Source organism: Phyllobates terribilis, unplaced genomic scaffold, assembly GCF_046119375.1.
Source record: "Phyllobates terribilis strain yellow unplaced genomic scaffold, ASM4611937v1 Scaffold_40__1_contigs__length_11209783, whole genome shotgun sequence".
In the NCBI taxonomy this organism is placed as follows: Eukaryota; Metazoa; Chordata; class Amphibia; order Anura; family Dendrobatidae; genus Phyllobates; species Phyllobates terribilis.
This window is the reverse complement of record NW_027362800.1, coordinates 6546586-6562434: the sequence shown is the minus strand read 5'-3', so window position 1 is coordinate 6562434 and position 15849 is coordinate 6546586. Positions and strand designations below refer to the sequence as shown.

General features: G+C 45.1%; 12 non-coding genes across 12 annotated transcripts; all 12 read left to right on the top strand.

Annotated features, from left to right (window-relative positions):
• Positions 1–965: 965 nt before the first annotated feature.
• Positions 966–1156, top strand: LOC141188658 (U2 spliceosomal RNA). Its single transcript, XR_012262741.1, has one exon. It is a non-coding gene; the product is annotated as a U2 spliceosomal RNA (small nuclear RNA).
• A 1121-nt stretch (positions 1157–2277) lies between these two features.
• LOC141188656 (U2 spliceosomal RNA) lies at positions 2278–2468 on the top strand. The gene has a single exon (XR_012262739.1). It is a non-coding gene; the product is annotated as a U2 spliceosomal RNA (small nuclear RNA).
• Positions 2469–3588: 1120 nt separating this feature from the next.
• Positions 3589–3779, top strand: LOC141188655 (U2 spliceosomal RNA). Its single transcript, XR_012262738.1, has one exon. It is a non-coding gene; the product is annotated as a U2 spliceosomal RNA (small nuclear RNA).
• Positions 3780–4899: 1120 nt separating this feature from the next.
• On the top strand, positions 4900–5090 carry LOC141188654 (U2 spliceosomal RNA). Its single transcript, XR_012262737.1, has one exon. It is a non-coding gene; the product is annotated as a U2 spliceosomal RNA (small nuclear RNA).
• A 1123-nt stretch (positions 5091–6213) lies between these two features.
• Positions 6214–6404, top strand: LOC141188653 (U2 spliceosomal RNA). The gene has a single exon (XR_012262736.1). It is a non-coding gene; the product is annotated as a U2 spliceosomal RNA (small nuclear RNA).
• Positions 6405–7524: 1120 nt separating this feature from the next.
• Positions 7525–7715, top strand: LOC141188652 (U2 spliceosomal RNA). The gene has a single exon (XR_012262735.1). It is a non-coding gene; the product is annotated as a U2 spliceosomal RNA (small nuclear RNA).
• Positions 7716–8836: 1121 nt separating this feature from the next.
• Positions 8837–9027, top strand: LOC141188651 (U2 spliceosomal RNA). Its single transcript, XR_012262734.1, has one exon. It is a non-coding gene; the product is annotated as a U2 spliceosomal RNA (small nuclear RNA).
• A 1121-nt stretch (positions 9028–10148) lies between these two features.
• LOC141184270 (U2 spliceosomal RNA) lies at positions 10149–10339 on the top strand. The gene has a single exon (XR_012259041.1). It is a non-coding gene; the product is annotated as a U2 spliceosomal RNA (small nuclear RNA).
• Positions 10340–11460: 1121 nt separating this feature from the next.
• On the top strand, positions 11461–11651 carry LOC141184269 (U2 spliceosomal RNA). Its single transcript, XR_012259040.1, has one exon. It is a non-coding gene; the product is annotated as a U2 spliceosomal RNA (small nuclear RNA).
• Positions 11652–12772: 1121 nt separating this feature from the next.
• On the top strand, positions 12773–12963 carry LOC141188650 (U2 spliceosomal RNA). The gene has a single exon (XR_012262733.1). It is a non-coding gene; the product is annotated as a U2 spliceosomal RNA (small nuclear RNA).
• Positions 12964–14087: 1124 nt separating this feature from the next.
• On the top strand, positions 14088–14278 carry LOC141188649 (U2 spliceosomal RNA). The gene has a single exon (XR_012262732.1). It is a non-coding gene; the product is annotated as a U2 spliceosomal RNA (small nuclear RNA).
• Positions 14279–15397: 1119 nt separating this feature from the next.
• LOC141188648 (U2 spliceosomal RNA) lies at positions 15398–15588 on the top strand. The gene has a single exon (XR_012262731.1). It is a non-coding gene; the product is annotated as a U2 spliceosomal RNA (small nuclear RNA).
• The last annotated feature ends 261 nt before the right edge of the window (positions 15589–15849 follow it).

Sequence of the window (15849 nt, the reverse complement as noted above, 5' to 3'; positions counted from 1 at the left end):
ATTTTGGTTCAACTTCAGCAACTGTGCATTGCATTGCCATGTAATGTAATGTAATGCAATGCTATCTATCTAGCTCTCCCTCTATACTTCCTTTTGGATAAACAGACATATTAGGCAAGCATTTTGGAGCTTTCACCTAAATAACTACAGGTGGTGAGATAAGCTGCACAATATAATTGACCTTTCAGTATATTGTTGCACACACACCATCTATTTAGCAAATGCCCTTGTTATCAACAGAAGCCTTTTAAACTCACCTGAGCTAACAGGTATGTGAGCTGGTTACTCTGCTGCGCTTAAAATTTCTTTTTTGGTTTGCTACAATGCCTTTTCTGAAACGTTGTCTCCCTCTGCTGGAACACTGACTTCTTTCATTTAATGCCTGCAGACTATAAAAGAGAAACCAACCCAAAAAGTTTGGTTGATTAGTCTGTGGCATTCTTTTAAACTGTTGCTTATGGCGGTCTCTGTGAGCTTCTCAGTGACATTCAGCCATCCAGGTATCCCGCCTGCAGTAGACGGAATGTGGCAATGGAACGCTGGCTGCGCGTGTCATAATAGGCTCTGAGCCTTTATATACCTGCGCACAGCAGCAGCCACCTTCAGTCTGCTGCTGGACAGCCAGCAGCAGCAGCAGCAGGAGAGGTAATTAATCAGCAACCCTCCTGCTAAGGGTAGACAGCTGCTCGTTCCACCCCCCCCCCCGCCTTAACTGGTTCTCCTCCCTTCCAACGGTGTTGAGGCGGGTGGGAACAGCCGGGGGTTGAGGGTACTGTGCTAAAAGAGGTGGAGTTATGCAGATCTAAAACGCGTGGATTGCAGCAGCAGCAAGCCGAAAAGTGCAGGCATGTGAGGGATCTAGAGGTTGACAGCATGTCTTCTTAACGGGAGTCCAGGTGGCCATCTCCACAAATGGACTTTTCAGAATCCTTGGGTGGCACCGTAGTCGGAAACCAATTCTGGTTATCGCTTCTCGGCCTTTTGGCTAAGATCAAGTGTAGTATCTGTTCTTATCAGTTTAATATCTGATACGTCCCCTATCTGGGGACCATATATTAAATGGATTTTTAGAACAGGGAGATGGAAAAAGAGCTTGCTCTGTCCACTCCACGCATTGACCTGGTATTGCAGTATCTCCAGGACCGGTGCACCCCTTCTTTAATGCAGTTTCTAAAATCAGAAAGAATTGAATTCAATGCTTTTTGTTCATTTTGCTTGTTTGTCGGATTTTGGGATGGACTCTTTGGCTTTGCTTTTCTTCTCCTCATTGGATTTTTCATGTTAAAAGTTGCAGAAGTCAGATGACAAGCTCATTTTGGTTCAACTTCAGCAACTGTGCATTGCATTGCCATGTAATGTAATGTAATGCAATGCTATCTATCTAGCTCTCCCTCTATACTTCCTTTTGGATAAACAGACATATTAGGCAAGCATTTTGGAGCTTTCACCTAAATAACTACAGGTGGTGAGATAAGCTGCACAATATAATTGACCTTTCAGTATATTGTTGCACACACACCATCTATTTAGCAAATGCCCTTGTTATCAACAGAAGCCTTTTAAACTCACCTGAGCTAACAGGTATGTGAGCTGGTTACTCTGCTGCGCTTAAAATTTCTTTTTTGGTTTGCTACAATGCCTTTTCTGAAACGTTGTCTCCCTCTGCTGGAACACTGACTTCTTTCATTTAATGCCTGCAGACTATAAAAGAGAAACCAACCCAAAAAGTTTGGTTGATTAGTCTGTGGCATTCTTTTAAACTGTTGCTTATGGCGGTCTCTGTGAGCTTCTCAGTGACATTCAGCCATCCAGGTATCCCGCCTGCAGTAGACGGAATGTGGCAATGGAACGCTGGCTGCGCGTGTCATAATAGGCTCTGAGCCTTTATATACCTGCGCACAGCAGCAGCCACCTTCAGTCTGCTGCTGGACAGCCAGCAGCAGCAGCAGCAGGAGAGGTAATTAATCAGCAACCCTCCTGCTAAGGGTAGACAGCTGCTCGTTCCACCCCCCCCCCCGCCTTAACTGGTTCTCCTCCCTTCCAACGGTGTTGAGGCGGGTGGGAACAGCCGGGGGTTGAGGGTACTGTGCTAAAAGAGGTGGAGTTATGCAGATCTAAAACGCGTGGATTGCAGCAGCAGCAAGCCGAAAAGTGCAGGCATGTGAGGGATCTAGAGGTTGACAGCATGTCTTCTTAACGGGAGTCCAGGTGGCCATCTCCACAAATGGACTTTTCAGAATCCTTGGGTGGCACCGTAGTCGGAAACCAATTCTGGTTATCGCTTCTCGGCCTTTTGGCTAAGATCAAGTGTAGTATCTGTTCTTATCAGTTTAATATCTGATACGTCCCCTATCTGGGGACCATATATTAAATGGATTTTTAGAACAGGGAGATGGAAAAAGAGCTTGCTCTGTCCACTCCACGCATTGACCTGGTATTGCAGTATCTCCAGGACCGGTGCACCCCTTCTTTAATGCAGTTTCTAAAATCAGAAAGAATTGAATTCAATGCTTTTTGTTCATTTTGCTTGTTTGTCGGATTTTGGGATGGACTCTTTGGCTTTGCTTTTCTTCTCCTCATTGGATTTTTCATGTTAAAAGTTGCAGAAGTCAGATGACAAGCTCATTTTGGTTCAACTTCAGCAACTGTGCATTGCATTGCCATGTAATGTAATGTAATGCAATGCTATCTATCTAGCTCTCCCTCTATACTTCCTTTTGGATAAACAGACATATTAGGCAAGCATTTTGGAGCTTTCACTTAAATAACTACAGGTGGTGAGATAAGCTGCACAATATAATTGACCTTTCAGTATATTGTTGCACACACACCATCTATTTAGCAAATGCCCTTGTTATCAACAGCAGCCTTTTAAACTCACCTGAGCTAACAGGTATGTGAGCTGGTTACTCTGCTGCGCTTAAAATTTCTTTTTTGGTTTGCTACAATGCCTTTTCTGAAACGTTGTCTCCCTCTGCTGGAACACTGACTTCTTTCATTTAATGCCTGCAGACTATAAAAGAGAAACCAACCCAAAAAGTTTGGTTGATTAGTCTGTGGCATTCTTTTAAACTGTTGCTTATGGCGGTCTCTGTGAGCTTCTCAGTGACATTCAGCCATCCAGGTATCCCGCCTGCAGTAGACGGAATGTGGCAATGGAACGCTGGCTGCGCGTGTCATAATAGGCTCTGAGCCTTTATATACCTGCGCACAGCAGCAGCCACCTTCAGTCTGCTGCTGGACAGCCAGCAGCAGCAGCAGCAGGAGAGGTAATTAATCAGCAACCCTCCTGCTAAGGGTAGACAGCTGCTCGTTCCACCCCCCCCCCGCCTTAATTGGTTCTCCTCCCTTCCAACGGTGTTGAGGCGGGTGGGAACAGCCGGGGGTTGAGGGTACTGTGCTAAAAGAGGTGGAGTTATGCAGATCTAAAACGCGTGGATTGCAGCAGCAGCAAGCCGAAAAGTGCAGGCATGTGAGGGATCTAGAGGTTGACAGCATGTCTTCTTAACGGGAGTCCAGGTGGCCATCTCCACAAATGGACTTTTCAGAATCCTTGGGTGGCACCGTAGTCGGAAACCAATTCTGGTTATCGCTTCTCGGCCTTTTGGCTAAGATCAAGTGTAGTATCTGTTCTTATCAGTTTAATATCTGATACGTCCCCTATCTGGGGACCATATATTAAATGGATTTTTAGAACAGGGAGATGGAAAAAGAGCTTGCTCTGTCCACTCCACGCATTGACCTGGTATTGCAGTATCTCCAGGACCGGTGCACCCCTTCTTTAATGCAGTTTCTAAAATCAGAAAGAATTGAATTCAATGCTTTTTGTTCATTTTGCTTGTTTGTCGGATTTTGGGATGGACTCTTTGGCTTTGCTTTTCTTCTCCTCATTGGATTTTTCATGTTAAAAGTTGCAGAAGCCAGATGACAAGCTCATTTTGGTTCAACTTCAGCAACTGTGCATTGCATTGCCATGTAATGTAATGTAATGCAATGCTATCTATCTAGCTCTCCCTCTATACTTCCTTTTGGATAAACAGACATATTAGGCAAGCATTTTGGAGCTTTCACCTAAATAACTTCAGGTGGTGAGATAAGCTGCACAATATAATTGACCTTTCAGTATATTGTTGCACACACACCATCTATTTAGCAAATGCCCTTGTTATCAACAGCAGCCTTTTAAACTCACCTGAGCTAACAGGTATGTGAGCTGGTTACTCTGCTGCGCTTAAAATTTCTTTTTTGGTTTGCTACAATGCCTTTTCTGAAACGTTGTCTCCCTCTGCTGGAACACTGACTTCTTTCATTTAATGCCTGCAGACTATAAAAGAGAAACCAACCCAAAAAGTTTGGTTGATTAGTCTGTGGCATTCTTTTAAACTGTTGCTTATGGCGGTCTCTGTGAGCTTCTCAGTGACATTCAGCCATCCAGGTATCCCGCCTGCAGTAGACGGAATGTGGCAATGGAACGCTGGCTGCGCGTGTCATAATAGGCTCTGAGCCTTTATATACCTGCGAACAGCAGCAGCCACCTTCAGTCTGCTGCTGGACAGCCAGCAGCAGCAGCAGCAGGAGAGGTAATTAATCAGCAACCCTCCTGCTAAGGGTAGACAGCTGCTCGTTCCACCCCCCCCCCGCCTTAATTGGTTCTCCTCCCTTCCAACGGTGTTGAGGCGGGTGGGAACAGCCGGGGGTTGAGGGTACTGTGCTAAAAGAGGTGGAGTTATGCAGATCTAAAACGCGTGGATTGCAGCAGCAGCAAGCCGAAAAGTGCAGGCATGTGAGGGATCTAGAGGTTGACAGCATGTCTTCTTAACGGGAGTCCAGGTGGCCATCTCCACAAATGGACTTTTCAGAATCCTTGGGTGGCACCGTAGTCGGAAACCAATTCTGGTTATCGCTTCTCGGCCTTTTGGCTAAGATCAAGTGTAGTATCTGTTCTTATCAGTTTAATATCTGATACGTCCCCTATCTGGGGACCATATATTAAATGGATTTTTAGAACAGGGAGATGGAAAAAGAGCTTGCTCTGTCCACTCCACGCATTGACCTGGTATTGCAGTATCTCCAGGACCGGTGCACCCCTTCTTTAATGCAGTTTCTAAAATCAGAAAGAATTGAATTCAATGCTTTTTGTTCATTTTGCTTGTTTGTCGGATTTTGGGATGGACTCTTTGGCTTTGCTTTTCTTCTCCTCATTGGATTTTTCATGTTAAAAGTTGCAGAAGCCAGATGACAAGCTCATTTTGGTTCAACTTCAGCAACTGTGCATTGCATTGCCATGTAATGTAATGTAATGCGATGCTATCTATCTAGCTCTCCCTCTATACTTCCTTTTGGATAAACAGACATATTAGGCAAGCATTTTGGAGCTTTCACCTAAATAACTACAGGTGGTGAGATAAGCTGCACAATATAATTGACCTTTCAGTATATTGTTGCACACACACCATCTATTTAGCAAATGCCCTTGTTATCAACAGCAGCCTTTTAAACTCACCTGAGCTAACAGGTATGTGAGCTGGTTACTCTGCTGCGCTTAAAATTTCTTTTTTGGTTTGCTACAATGCCTTTTCTGAAACGTTGTCTCCCTCTGCTGGAACACTGACTTCTTTCATTTAATGCCTGCAGACTATAAAAGAGAAACCAACCCAAAATGTTTGGTTGATTAGTCTGTGGCATTCTTTTAAACTGTTGCTTATGGCGGTCTCTGTGAGCTTCTCAGTGACATTCAGCCATCCAGGTATCCCGCCTGCAGTAGACGGAATGTGGCAATGGAACGCTGGCTGCGCGTGTCATAATAGGCTCTGAGCCTTTATATACCTGCGCACAGCAGCAGCCACCTTCAGTCTGCTGCTGGACAGCCAGCAGCAGCAGCAGCAGGAGAGGTAATTAATCAGCAACCCTCCTGCTAAGGGTAGACAGCTGCTCGTTCCACCCCCCCTCCCCCGCCTTAATTGGTTCTCCTCCCTTCCAACGGTGTTGAGGCGGGTGGGAACAGCCGGGGGTTGAGGGTACTGTGCTAAAAGAGGTGGAGTTATGCAGATCTAAAACGCGTGGATTGCAGCAGCAGCAAGCCGAAAAGTGCAGGCATGTGAGGGATCTAGAGGTTGACAGCATGTCTTCTTAACGGGAGTCCAGGTGGCCATCTCCACAAATGGACTTTTCAGAATCCTTGGGTGGCACCGTAGTCGGAAACCAATTCTGGTTATCGCTTCTCGGCCTTTTGGCTAAGATCAAGTGTAGTATCTGTTCTTATCAGTTTAATATCTGATACGTCCCCTATCTGGGGACCATATATTAAATGGATTTTTAGAACAGGGAGATGGAAAAAGAGCTTGCTCTGTCCACTCCACGCATTGACCTGGTATTGCAGTATCTCCAGGACCGGTGCACCCCTTCTTTAATGCAGTTTCTAAAATCAGAAAGAATTGAATTCAATGCTTTTTGTTCATTTTGCTTGTTTGTCGGATTTTGGGATGGACTCTTTGGCTTTGCTTTTCTTCTCCTCATTGGATTTTTCATGTTAAAAGTTGCAGAAGCCAGATGACAAGCTCATTTTGGTTCAACTTCAGCAACTGTGCATTGCATTGCCATGTAATGTAATGTAATGCAATGCTATCTATCTAGCTCTCCCTCTATACTTCCTTTTGGATAAACAGACATATTAGGCAAGCATTTTGGAGCTTTCACCTAAATAACTACAGGTGGTGAGATAAGCTGCACAATATAATTGACCTTTCAGTATATTGTTGCACACACACCATCTATTTAGCAAATGCCCTTGTTATCAACAGCAGCCTTTTAAACTCACCTGAGCTAACAGGTATGTGAGCTGGTTACTCTGCTGCGCTTAAAATTTCTTTTTTGGTTTGCTACAATGCCTTTTCTGAAACGTTGTCTCCCTCTGCTGGAACACTGACTTCTTTCATTTAATGCCTGCAGACTATAAAAGAGAAACCAACCCAAAAAGTTTGGTTGATTAGTCTGTGGCATTCTTTTAAACTGTTGCTTATGGCGGTCTCTGTGAGCTTCTCAGTGACATTCAGCCATCCAGGTATCCCGCCTGCAGTAGACGGAATGTGGCAATGGAACGCTGGCTGCGCGTGTCATAATAGGCTCTGAGCCTTTATATACCTGCGCACAGCAGCAGCCACCTTCAGTCTGCTGCTGGACAGCCAGCAGCAGCAGCAGCAGGAGAGGTAATTAATCAGCAACCCTCCTGCTAAGGGTAGACAGCTGCTCGTTCCACCCCCCCCCCGCCTTAACTGGTTCTCCTCCCTTCCAACGGTGTTGAGGCGGGTGGGAACAGCCGGGGGTTGAGGGTACTGTGCTAAAAGAGGTGGAGTTATGCAGATCTAAAACGCGTGGATTGCAGCAGCAGCAAGCCGAAAAGTGCAGGCATGTGAGGGATCTAGAGGTTGACAGCATGTCTTCTTAACGGGAGTCCAGGTGGCCATCTCCACAAATGGACTTTTCAGAATCCTTGGGTGGCACCGTAGTCGGAAACCAATTCTGGTTATCGCTTCTCGGCCTTTTGGCTAAGATCAAGTGTAGTATCTGTTCTTATCAGTTTAATATCTGATACGTCCCCTATCTGGGGACCATATATTAAATGGATTTTTAGAACAGGGAGATGGAAAAAGAGCTTGCTCTGTCCACTCCACGCATTGACCTGGTATTGCAGTATCTCCAGGACCGGTGCACCCCTTCTTTAATGCAGTTTCTAAAATCAGAAAGAATTGAATTCAATGCTTTTTGTTCATTTTGCTTGTTTGTCGGATTTTGGGATGGACTCTTTGGCTTTGCTTTTCTTCTCCTCATTGGATTTTTCATGTTAAAAGTTGCAGAAGCCAGATGACAAGCTCATTTTGGTTCAACTTCAGCAACTGTGCATTGCATTGCCATGTAATGTAATGTAATGCAATGCTATCTATCTAGCTCTCCCTCTATACTTCCTTTTGGATAAACAGACATATTAGGCAAGCATTTTGGAGCTTTCACCTAAATAACTACAGGTGGTGAGATAAGCTGCACAATATAATTGACCTTTCAGTATATTGTTGCACACACACCATCTATTTAGCAAATGCCCTTGTTATCAACAGCAGCCTTTTAAACTCACCTGAGCTAACAGGTATGTGAGCTGGTTACTCTGCTGCGCTTAAAATTTCTTTTTTGGTTTGCTACAATGCCTTTTCTGAAACGTTGTCTCGCTCTGCTGGAACACTGACTTCTTTCATTTAATGCCTGCAGACTATAAAAGAGAAACCAACCCAAAAAGTTTGGTTGATTAGTCTGTGGCATTCTTTTAAACTGTTGCTTATGGCGGTCTCTGTGAGCTTCTCAGTGACATTCAGCCATCCAGGTATCCCGCCTGCAGTAGACGGAATGTGGCAATGGAACGCTGGCTGCGCGTGTCATAATAGGCTCTGAGCCTTTATATACCTGCGCACAGCAGCAGCCACCTTCAGTCTGCTGCTGGACAGCCAGCAGCAGCAGCAGCAGGAGAGGTAATTAATCAGCAACCCTCCTGCTAAGGGTAGACAGCTGCTCGTTCCACCCCCCCCCCCGCCTTAATTGGTTCTCCTCCCTTCCAACGGTGTTGAGGCGGGTGGGAACAGCCGGGGGTTGAGGGTACTGTGCTAAAAGAGGTGGAGTTATGCAGATCTAAAACGCGTGGATTGCAGCAGCAGCAAGCCGAAAAGTGCAGGCATGTGAGGGATCTAGAGGTTGACAGCATGTCTTCTTAACGGGAGTCCAGGTGGCCATCTCCACAAATGGACTTTTCAGAATCCTTGGGTGGCACCGTAGTCGGAAACCAATTCTGGTTATCGCTTCTCGGCCTTTTGGCTAAGATCAAGTGTAGTATCTGTTCTTATCAGTTTAATATCTGATACGTCCCCTATCTGGGGACCATATATTAAATGGATTTTTAGAACAGGGAGATGGAAAAAGAGCTTGCTCTGTCCACTCCACGCATTGACCTGGTATTGCAGTATCTCCAGGACCGGTGCACCCCTTCTTTAATGCAGTTTCTAAAATCAGAAAGAATTGAATTCAATGCTTTTTGTTCATTTTGCTTGTTTGTCGGATTTTGGGATGGACTCTTTGGCTTTGCTTTTCTTCTCCTCATTGGATTTTTCATGTTAAAAGTTGCAGAAGCCAGATGACAAGCTCATTTTGGTTCAACTTCAGCAACTGTGCATTGCATTGCCATGTAATGTAATGTAATGCAATGCTATCTATCTAGATCTCCCTCTATACTTCCTTTTGGATAAACAGACATATTAGGCAAGCATTTTGGAGCTTTCACCTAAATAACTACAGGTGGTGAGATAAGCTGCACAATATAATTGACCTTTCAGTATATTGTTGCACACACACCATCTATTTAGCAAATGCCCTTGTTATCAACAGCAGCCTTTTAAACTCACCTGAGCTAACAGGTATGTGAGCTGGTTACTCTGCTGCGCTTAAAATTTCTTTTTTGGTTTGCTACAATGCCTTTTCTGAAACGTTGTCTCCCTCTGCTGGAACACTGACTTCTTTCATTTAATGCCTGCAGACTATAAAAGAGAAACCAACCCAAAAAGTTTGGTTGATTAGTCTGTGGCATTCTTTTAAACTGTTGCTTATGGCGGTCTCTGTGAGCTTCTCAGTGACATTCAGCCATCCAGGTATCCCGCCTGCAGTAGACGGAATGTGGCAATGGAACGCTGGCTGCGCGTGTCATAATAGGCTCTGAGCCTTTATATACCTGCGCACAGCAGCAGCCACCTTCAGTCTGCTGCTGGACAGCCAGCAGCAGCAGCAGCAGGAGAGGTAATTAATCAGCAACCCTCCTGCTAAGGGTAGACAGCTGCTCGTTCCACCCCCCCCCCCGCCTTAATTGGTTCTCCTCCCTTCCAACGGTGTTGAGGCGGGTGGGAACAGCCGGGGGTTGAGGGTACTGTGCTAAAAGAGGTGGAGTTATGCAGATCTAAAACGCGTGGATTGCAGCAGCAGCAAGCCGAAAAGTGCAGGCATGTGAGGGATCTAGAGGTTGACAGCATGTCTTCTTAACGGGAGTCCAGGTGGCCATCTCCACAAATGGACTTTTCAGAATCCTTGGGTGGCACCGTAGTCGGAAACCAATTCTGGTTATCGCTTCTCGGCCTTTTGGCTAAGATCAAGTGTAGTATCTGTTCTTATCAGTTTAATATCTGATACGTCCCCTATCTGGGGACCATATATTAAATGGATTTTTAGAACAGGGAGATGGAAAAAGAGCTTGCTCTGTCCACTCCACGCATTGACCTGGTATTGCAGTATCTCCAGGACCGGTGCACGCCTTCTTTAATGCAGTTTCTAAAATCAGAAAGAATTGAATTCAATGCTTTTTGTTCATTTTGCTTGTTTGTCGGATTTTGGGATGGACTCTTTGGCTTTGCTTTTCTTCTCCTCATTGGATTTTTCATGTTAAAAGTTGCAGAAGCCAGATGACAAGCTCATTTTGGTTCAACTTCAGCAACTGTGCATTGCATTGCCATGTAATGTAATGTAATGCAATGCTATCTATCTAGCTCTCCCTCTATACTTCCTTTTGGATAAACAGACATATTAGGCAAGCATTTTGGAGCTTTCACCTAAATAACTACAGGTGGTGAGATAAGCTGCACAATATAATTGACCTTTCAGTATATTGTTGCACACACACCATCTATTTAGCAAATGCCCTTGTTATCAACAGCAGCCTTTTAAACTCACCTGAGCTAACAGGTATGTGAGCTGGTTACTCTGCTGCGCTTAAAATTTCTTTTTTGGTTTGCTACAATGCCTTTTCTGAAACGTTGTCTCCCTCTGCTGGAACACTGACTTCTTTCATTTAATGCCTGCAGACTATAAAAGAGAAACCAACCCAAAAAGTTTGGTTGATTAGTCTGTGGCATTCTTTTAAACTGTTGCTTATGGCGGTCTCTGTGAGCTTCTCAGTGACATTCAGCCATCCAGGTATCCCGCCTGCAGTAGACGGAATGTGGCAATGGAACGCTGGCTGCGCGTGTCATAATAGGCTCTGAGCCTTTATATACCTGCGCACAGCAGCAGCCACCTTCAGTCTGCTGCTGGACAGCCAGCAGCAGCAGCAGCAGGAGAGGTAATTAATCAGCAACCCTCCTGCTAAGGGTAGACAGCTGCTCGTTCCACCCCCCCCCCCGCCTTAATTGGTTCTCCTCCCTTCCAACGGTGTTGAGGCGGGTGGGAACAGCCGGGGGTTGAGGGTACTGTGCTAAAAGAGGTGGAGTTATGCAGATCTAAAACGCGTGGATTGCAGCAGCAGCAAGCCGAAAAGTGCAGGCATGTGAGGGATCTAGAGGTTGACAGCATGTCTTCTTAACGGGAGTCCAGGTGGCCATCTCCACAAATGGACTTTTCAGAATCCTTGGGTGGCACCGTAGTCGGAAACCAATTCTGGTTATCGCTTCTCGGCCTTTTGGCTAAGATCAAGTGTAGTATCTGTTCTTATCAGTTTAATATCTGATACGTCCCCTATCTGGGGACCATATATTAAATGGATTTTTAGAACAGGGAGATGGAAAAAGAGCTTGCTCTGTCCACTCCACGCATTGACCTGGTATTGCAGTATCTCCAGGACCGGTGCACGCCTTCTTTAATGCAGTTTCTAAAATCAGAAAGAATTGAATTCAATGCTTTTTGATCATTTTGCTTGTTTGTCGGATTTTGGGATGGACTCTTTGGCTTTGCTTTTCTTCTCCTCATTGGATTTTTCATGTTAAAAGTTGCAGAAGCCAGATGACAAGCTCATTTTGGTTCAACTTCAGCAACTGTGCATTGCATTGCCATGTAATGTAATGTAATGCAATGCTATCTATCTAGCTCTCCCTCTATACTTCCTTTTGGATAAACAGACATATTAGGCAAGCATTTTGGAGCTTTCACCTAAATAACTACAGGTGGTGAGATAAGCTGCACAATATAATTGACCTTTCAGTATATTGTTGCACACACACCATCTATTTAGCAAATGCCCTTGTTATCAACAGCAGCCTTTTAAACTCACCTGAGCTAACAGGTATGTGAGCTGGTTACTCTGCTGCGCTTAAAATTTCTTTTTTGGTTTGCTACAATGCCTTTTCTGAAACGTTGTCTCCCTCTGCTGGAACACTGACTTCTTTCATTTAATGCCTGCAGACTATAAAAGAGAAACCAACCCAAAAAGTTTGGTTGATTAGTCTGTGGCATTCTTTTAAACTGTTGCTTATGGCGGTCTCTGTGAGCTTCTCAGTGACATTCAGCCATCCAGGTATCCCGCCTGCAGTAGACGGAATGTGGCAATGGAACGCTGGCTGCGCGTGTCATAATAGGCTCTGAGCCTTTATATACCTGCGCACAGCAGCAGCCACCTTCAGTCTGCTGCTGGACAGCCAGCAGCAGCAGCAGCAGGAGAGGTAATTAATCAGCAACCCTCCTGCTAAGGGTAGACAGCTGCTCGTTCCACCCCCCCCCCCGCCTTAACTGGTTCTCCTCCCTTCCAACGGTGTTGAGGCGGGTGGGAACAGCCGGGGGTTGAGGGTACTGTGCTAAAAGAGGTGGAGTTATGCAGATCTAAAACGCGTGGATTGCAGCAGCAGCAAGCCGAAAAGTGCAGGCATGTGAGGGATCTAGAGGTTGACAGCATGTCTTCTTAACGGGAGTCCAGGTGGCCATCTCCACAAATGGACTTTTCAGAATCCTTGGGTGGCACCGTAGTCGGAAACCAATTCTGGTTATCGCTTCTCGGCCTTTTGGCTAAGATCAAGTGTAGTATCTGTTCTTATCAGTTTAATATCTGATACGTCCCCTATCTGGGGACCATATATTAAATGGATTTTTAGAACAGGGAGATGGAAAAAGAGCTTGCTCTGTCCACTCCACGCATTGACCTGGTATTGCAGTATCTCCAGGACCGGTGCACCCCTTCTTTAATGCAGTTTCTAAAATCAGAAAGAATTGAATTCAATGCTTTTTGTTCATTTTGCTTGTTTGTCGGATTTTGGGATGGACTCTTTGGCTTTGCTTTTCTTCTCCTCATTGGATTTTTCATGTTAAAAGTTGCAGAAGTCAGATGACAAGCTCATTTTGGTTCAACTTCAGCAACTGTGCATTGCATTGCCATGTAATGTAATGTAATGCAATGCTATCTATCTAGCTCTCCCTCTATACTTCCTTTTGGATAAACAGACATATTAGGCAAGCATTTTGGAGCTTTCACTTAAATAACTACAGGTGGTGAGATAAGCTGCACAATATAATTGACCTTTCAGTATATTGTTGCACACACACCATCTATTTAGCAAATGCCCTTGTTATCAACAGCAGCCTTTTAAACTCACCTGAGCTAACAGGTATGTGAGCTGGTTACTCTGCTGCGCTTAAAATTTCTTTTTTGGTTTGCTACAATGCCTTTTCTGAAACGTTGTCTCCCTCTGCTGGAACACTGACTTCTTTCATTTAATGCCTGCAGACTATAAAAGAGAAACCAACCCAAAAAGTTTGGTTGATTAGTCTGTGGCATTCTTTTAAACTGTTGCTTATGGCGGTCTCTGTGAGCTTCTCAGTGACATTCAGCCATCCAGGTATCCCGCCTGCAGTAGACGGAATGTGGCAATGGAACGCTGGCTGCGCGTGTCATAATAGGCTCTGAGCCTTTATATACCTGCGCACAGCAGCAGCCACCTTCAGTCTGCTGCTGGACAGCCAGCAGCAGCAGCAGCAGGAGAGGTAATTAATCAGCAACCCTCCTGCTAAGGGTAGACAGCTGCTCGTTCCACCCCCCCCCCCCCCGCCTTAATTGGTTCTCCTCCCTTCCAACGGTGTTGAGGCGGGTGGGAACAGCCGGGGGTTGAGGGTACTGTGCTAAAAGAGGTGGAGTTATGCAGATCTAAAACGCGTGGATTGCAGCAGCAGCAAGCCGAAAAGTGCAGGCATGTGAGGGATCTAGAGGTTGACAGCATGTCTTCTTAACGGGAGTCCAGGTGGCCATCTCCACAAATGGACTTTTCAGAATCCTTGGGTGGCACCGTAGTCGGAAACCAATTCTGGTTATCGCTTCTCGGCCTTTTGGCTAAGATCAAGTGTAGTATCTGTTCTTATCAGTTTAATATCTGATACGTCCCCTATCTGGGGACCATATATTAAATGGATTTTTAGAACAGGGAGATGGAAAAAGAGCTTGCTCTGTCCACTCCACGCATTGACCTGGTATTGCAGTATCTCCAGGACCGGTGCACCCCTTCTTTAATGCAGTTTCTAAAATCAGAAAGAATTGAATTCAATGCTTTTTGTTCATTTTGCTTGTTTGTCGGATTTTGGGATGGACTCTTTGGCTTTGCTTTTCTTCTCCTCATTGGATTTTTCATGTTAAAAGTTGCAGAAGCCAGATGACAAGCTCATTTTGGTTCAACTTCAGCAACTGTGCATTGCATTGCCATGTAATGTAATGTAATGCAATGCTATCTATCTAGCTCTCCCTCTATACTTCCTTTTGGATAAACAGACATATTAGGCAAGCATTTTGGAGCTTTCACCTAAATAACTACAGGTGGTGAGATAAGCTGCACAATATAATTGACCTTTCAGTATATTGTTGCACACACACCATCTATTTAGCAAATGCCCTTGTTATCAACAGCAGCCTTTTAAACTCACCTGAGCTAACAGGTATGTGAGCTGGTTACTCTGCTGCGCTTAAAATTTCTTTTTTGGTTTGCTACAATGCCTTTTCTGAAACGTTGTCTCCCTCTGCTGGAACACTGACTTCTTTCATTTAATGCCTGCAGACTATAAAAGAGAAACCAACCCAAAAAGTTTGGTTGATTAGTCTGTGGCATTCTTTTAAACTGTTGCTTATGGCGGTCTCTGTGAGCTTCTCAGTGACATTCAGCCATCCAGGTATCCCGCCTGCAGTAGACGGAATGTGGCAATGGAACGCTGGCTGCGCGTGTCATAATAGGCTCTGAGCCTTTATATACCTGCGCACAGCAGCAGCCACCTTCAGTCTGCTGCTGGACAGCCAGCAGCAGCAGCAGCAGGAGAGGTAATTAATCAGCAACCCTCCTGCTAAGGGTAGACAGCTGCTCGTTCCACCCCCCCCCGCCTTAATTGGTTCTCCTCCCTTCCAACGGTGTTGAGGCGGGTGGGAACAGCCGGGGGTTGAGGGTACTGTGCTAAAAGAGGTGGAGTTATGCAGATCTAAAACGCGTGGATTGCAGCAGCAGCAAGCCGAAAAGTGCAGGCATGTGAGGGATCTAGAGGTTGACAGCATGTCTTCTTAACGGGAGTCCAGGTGGCCATCTCCACAAATGGACTTTTCAGAATCCTTGGGTGGCACCGTAGTCGGAAACCAATTCTGGTTATCGCTTCTCGGCCTTTTGGCTAAGATCAAGTGTAGTATCTGTTCTTATCAGTTTAATATCTGATACGTCCCCTATCTGGGGACCATATATTAAATGGATTTTTAGAACAGGGAGATGGAAAAAGAGCTTGCTCTGTCCACTCCACGCATTGACCTGGTATTGCAGTATCTCCAGGACCGGTGCACCCCTTCTTTAATGCAGTTTCTAAAATCAGAAAGAATTGAATTCAATGCTTTTTGTTCATTTTGCTTGCTTGTCGGATTTTGGGATGGACTCTTTGGCTTTGCTTTTCTTCTCCTCATTGGATTTTTCATGTTAAAAGTTGCAGAAGCCAGATGACAAGCTCATTTTGGTTCAACTTCAGCAACTGTGCATTGCATTGCCATGTAATGTAATGTAATGCAATGCTATCTATCTAGCTCTCCCTCTATACTTCCTTTTGGATAAACAG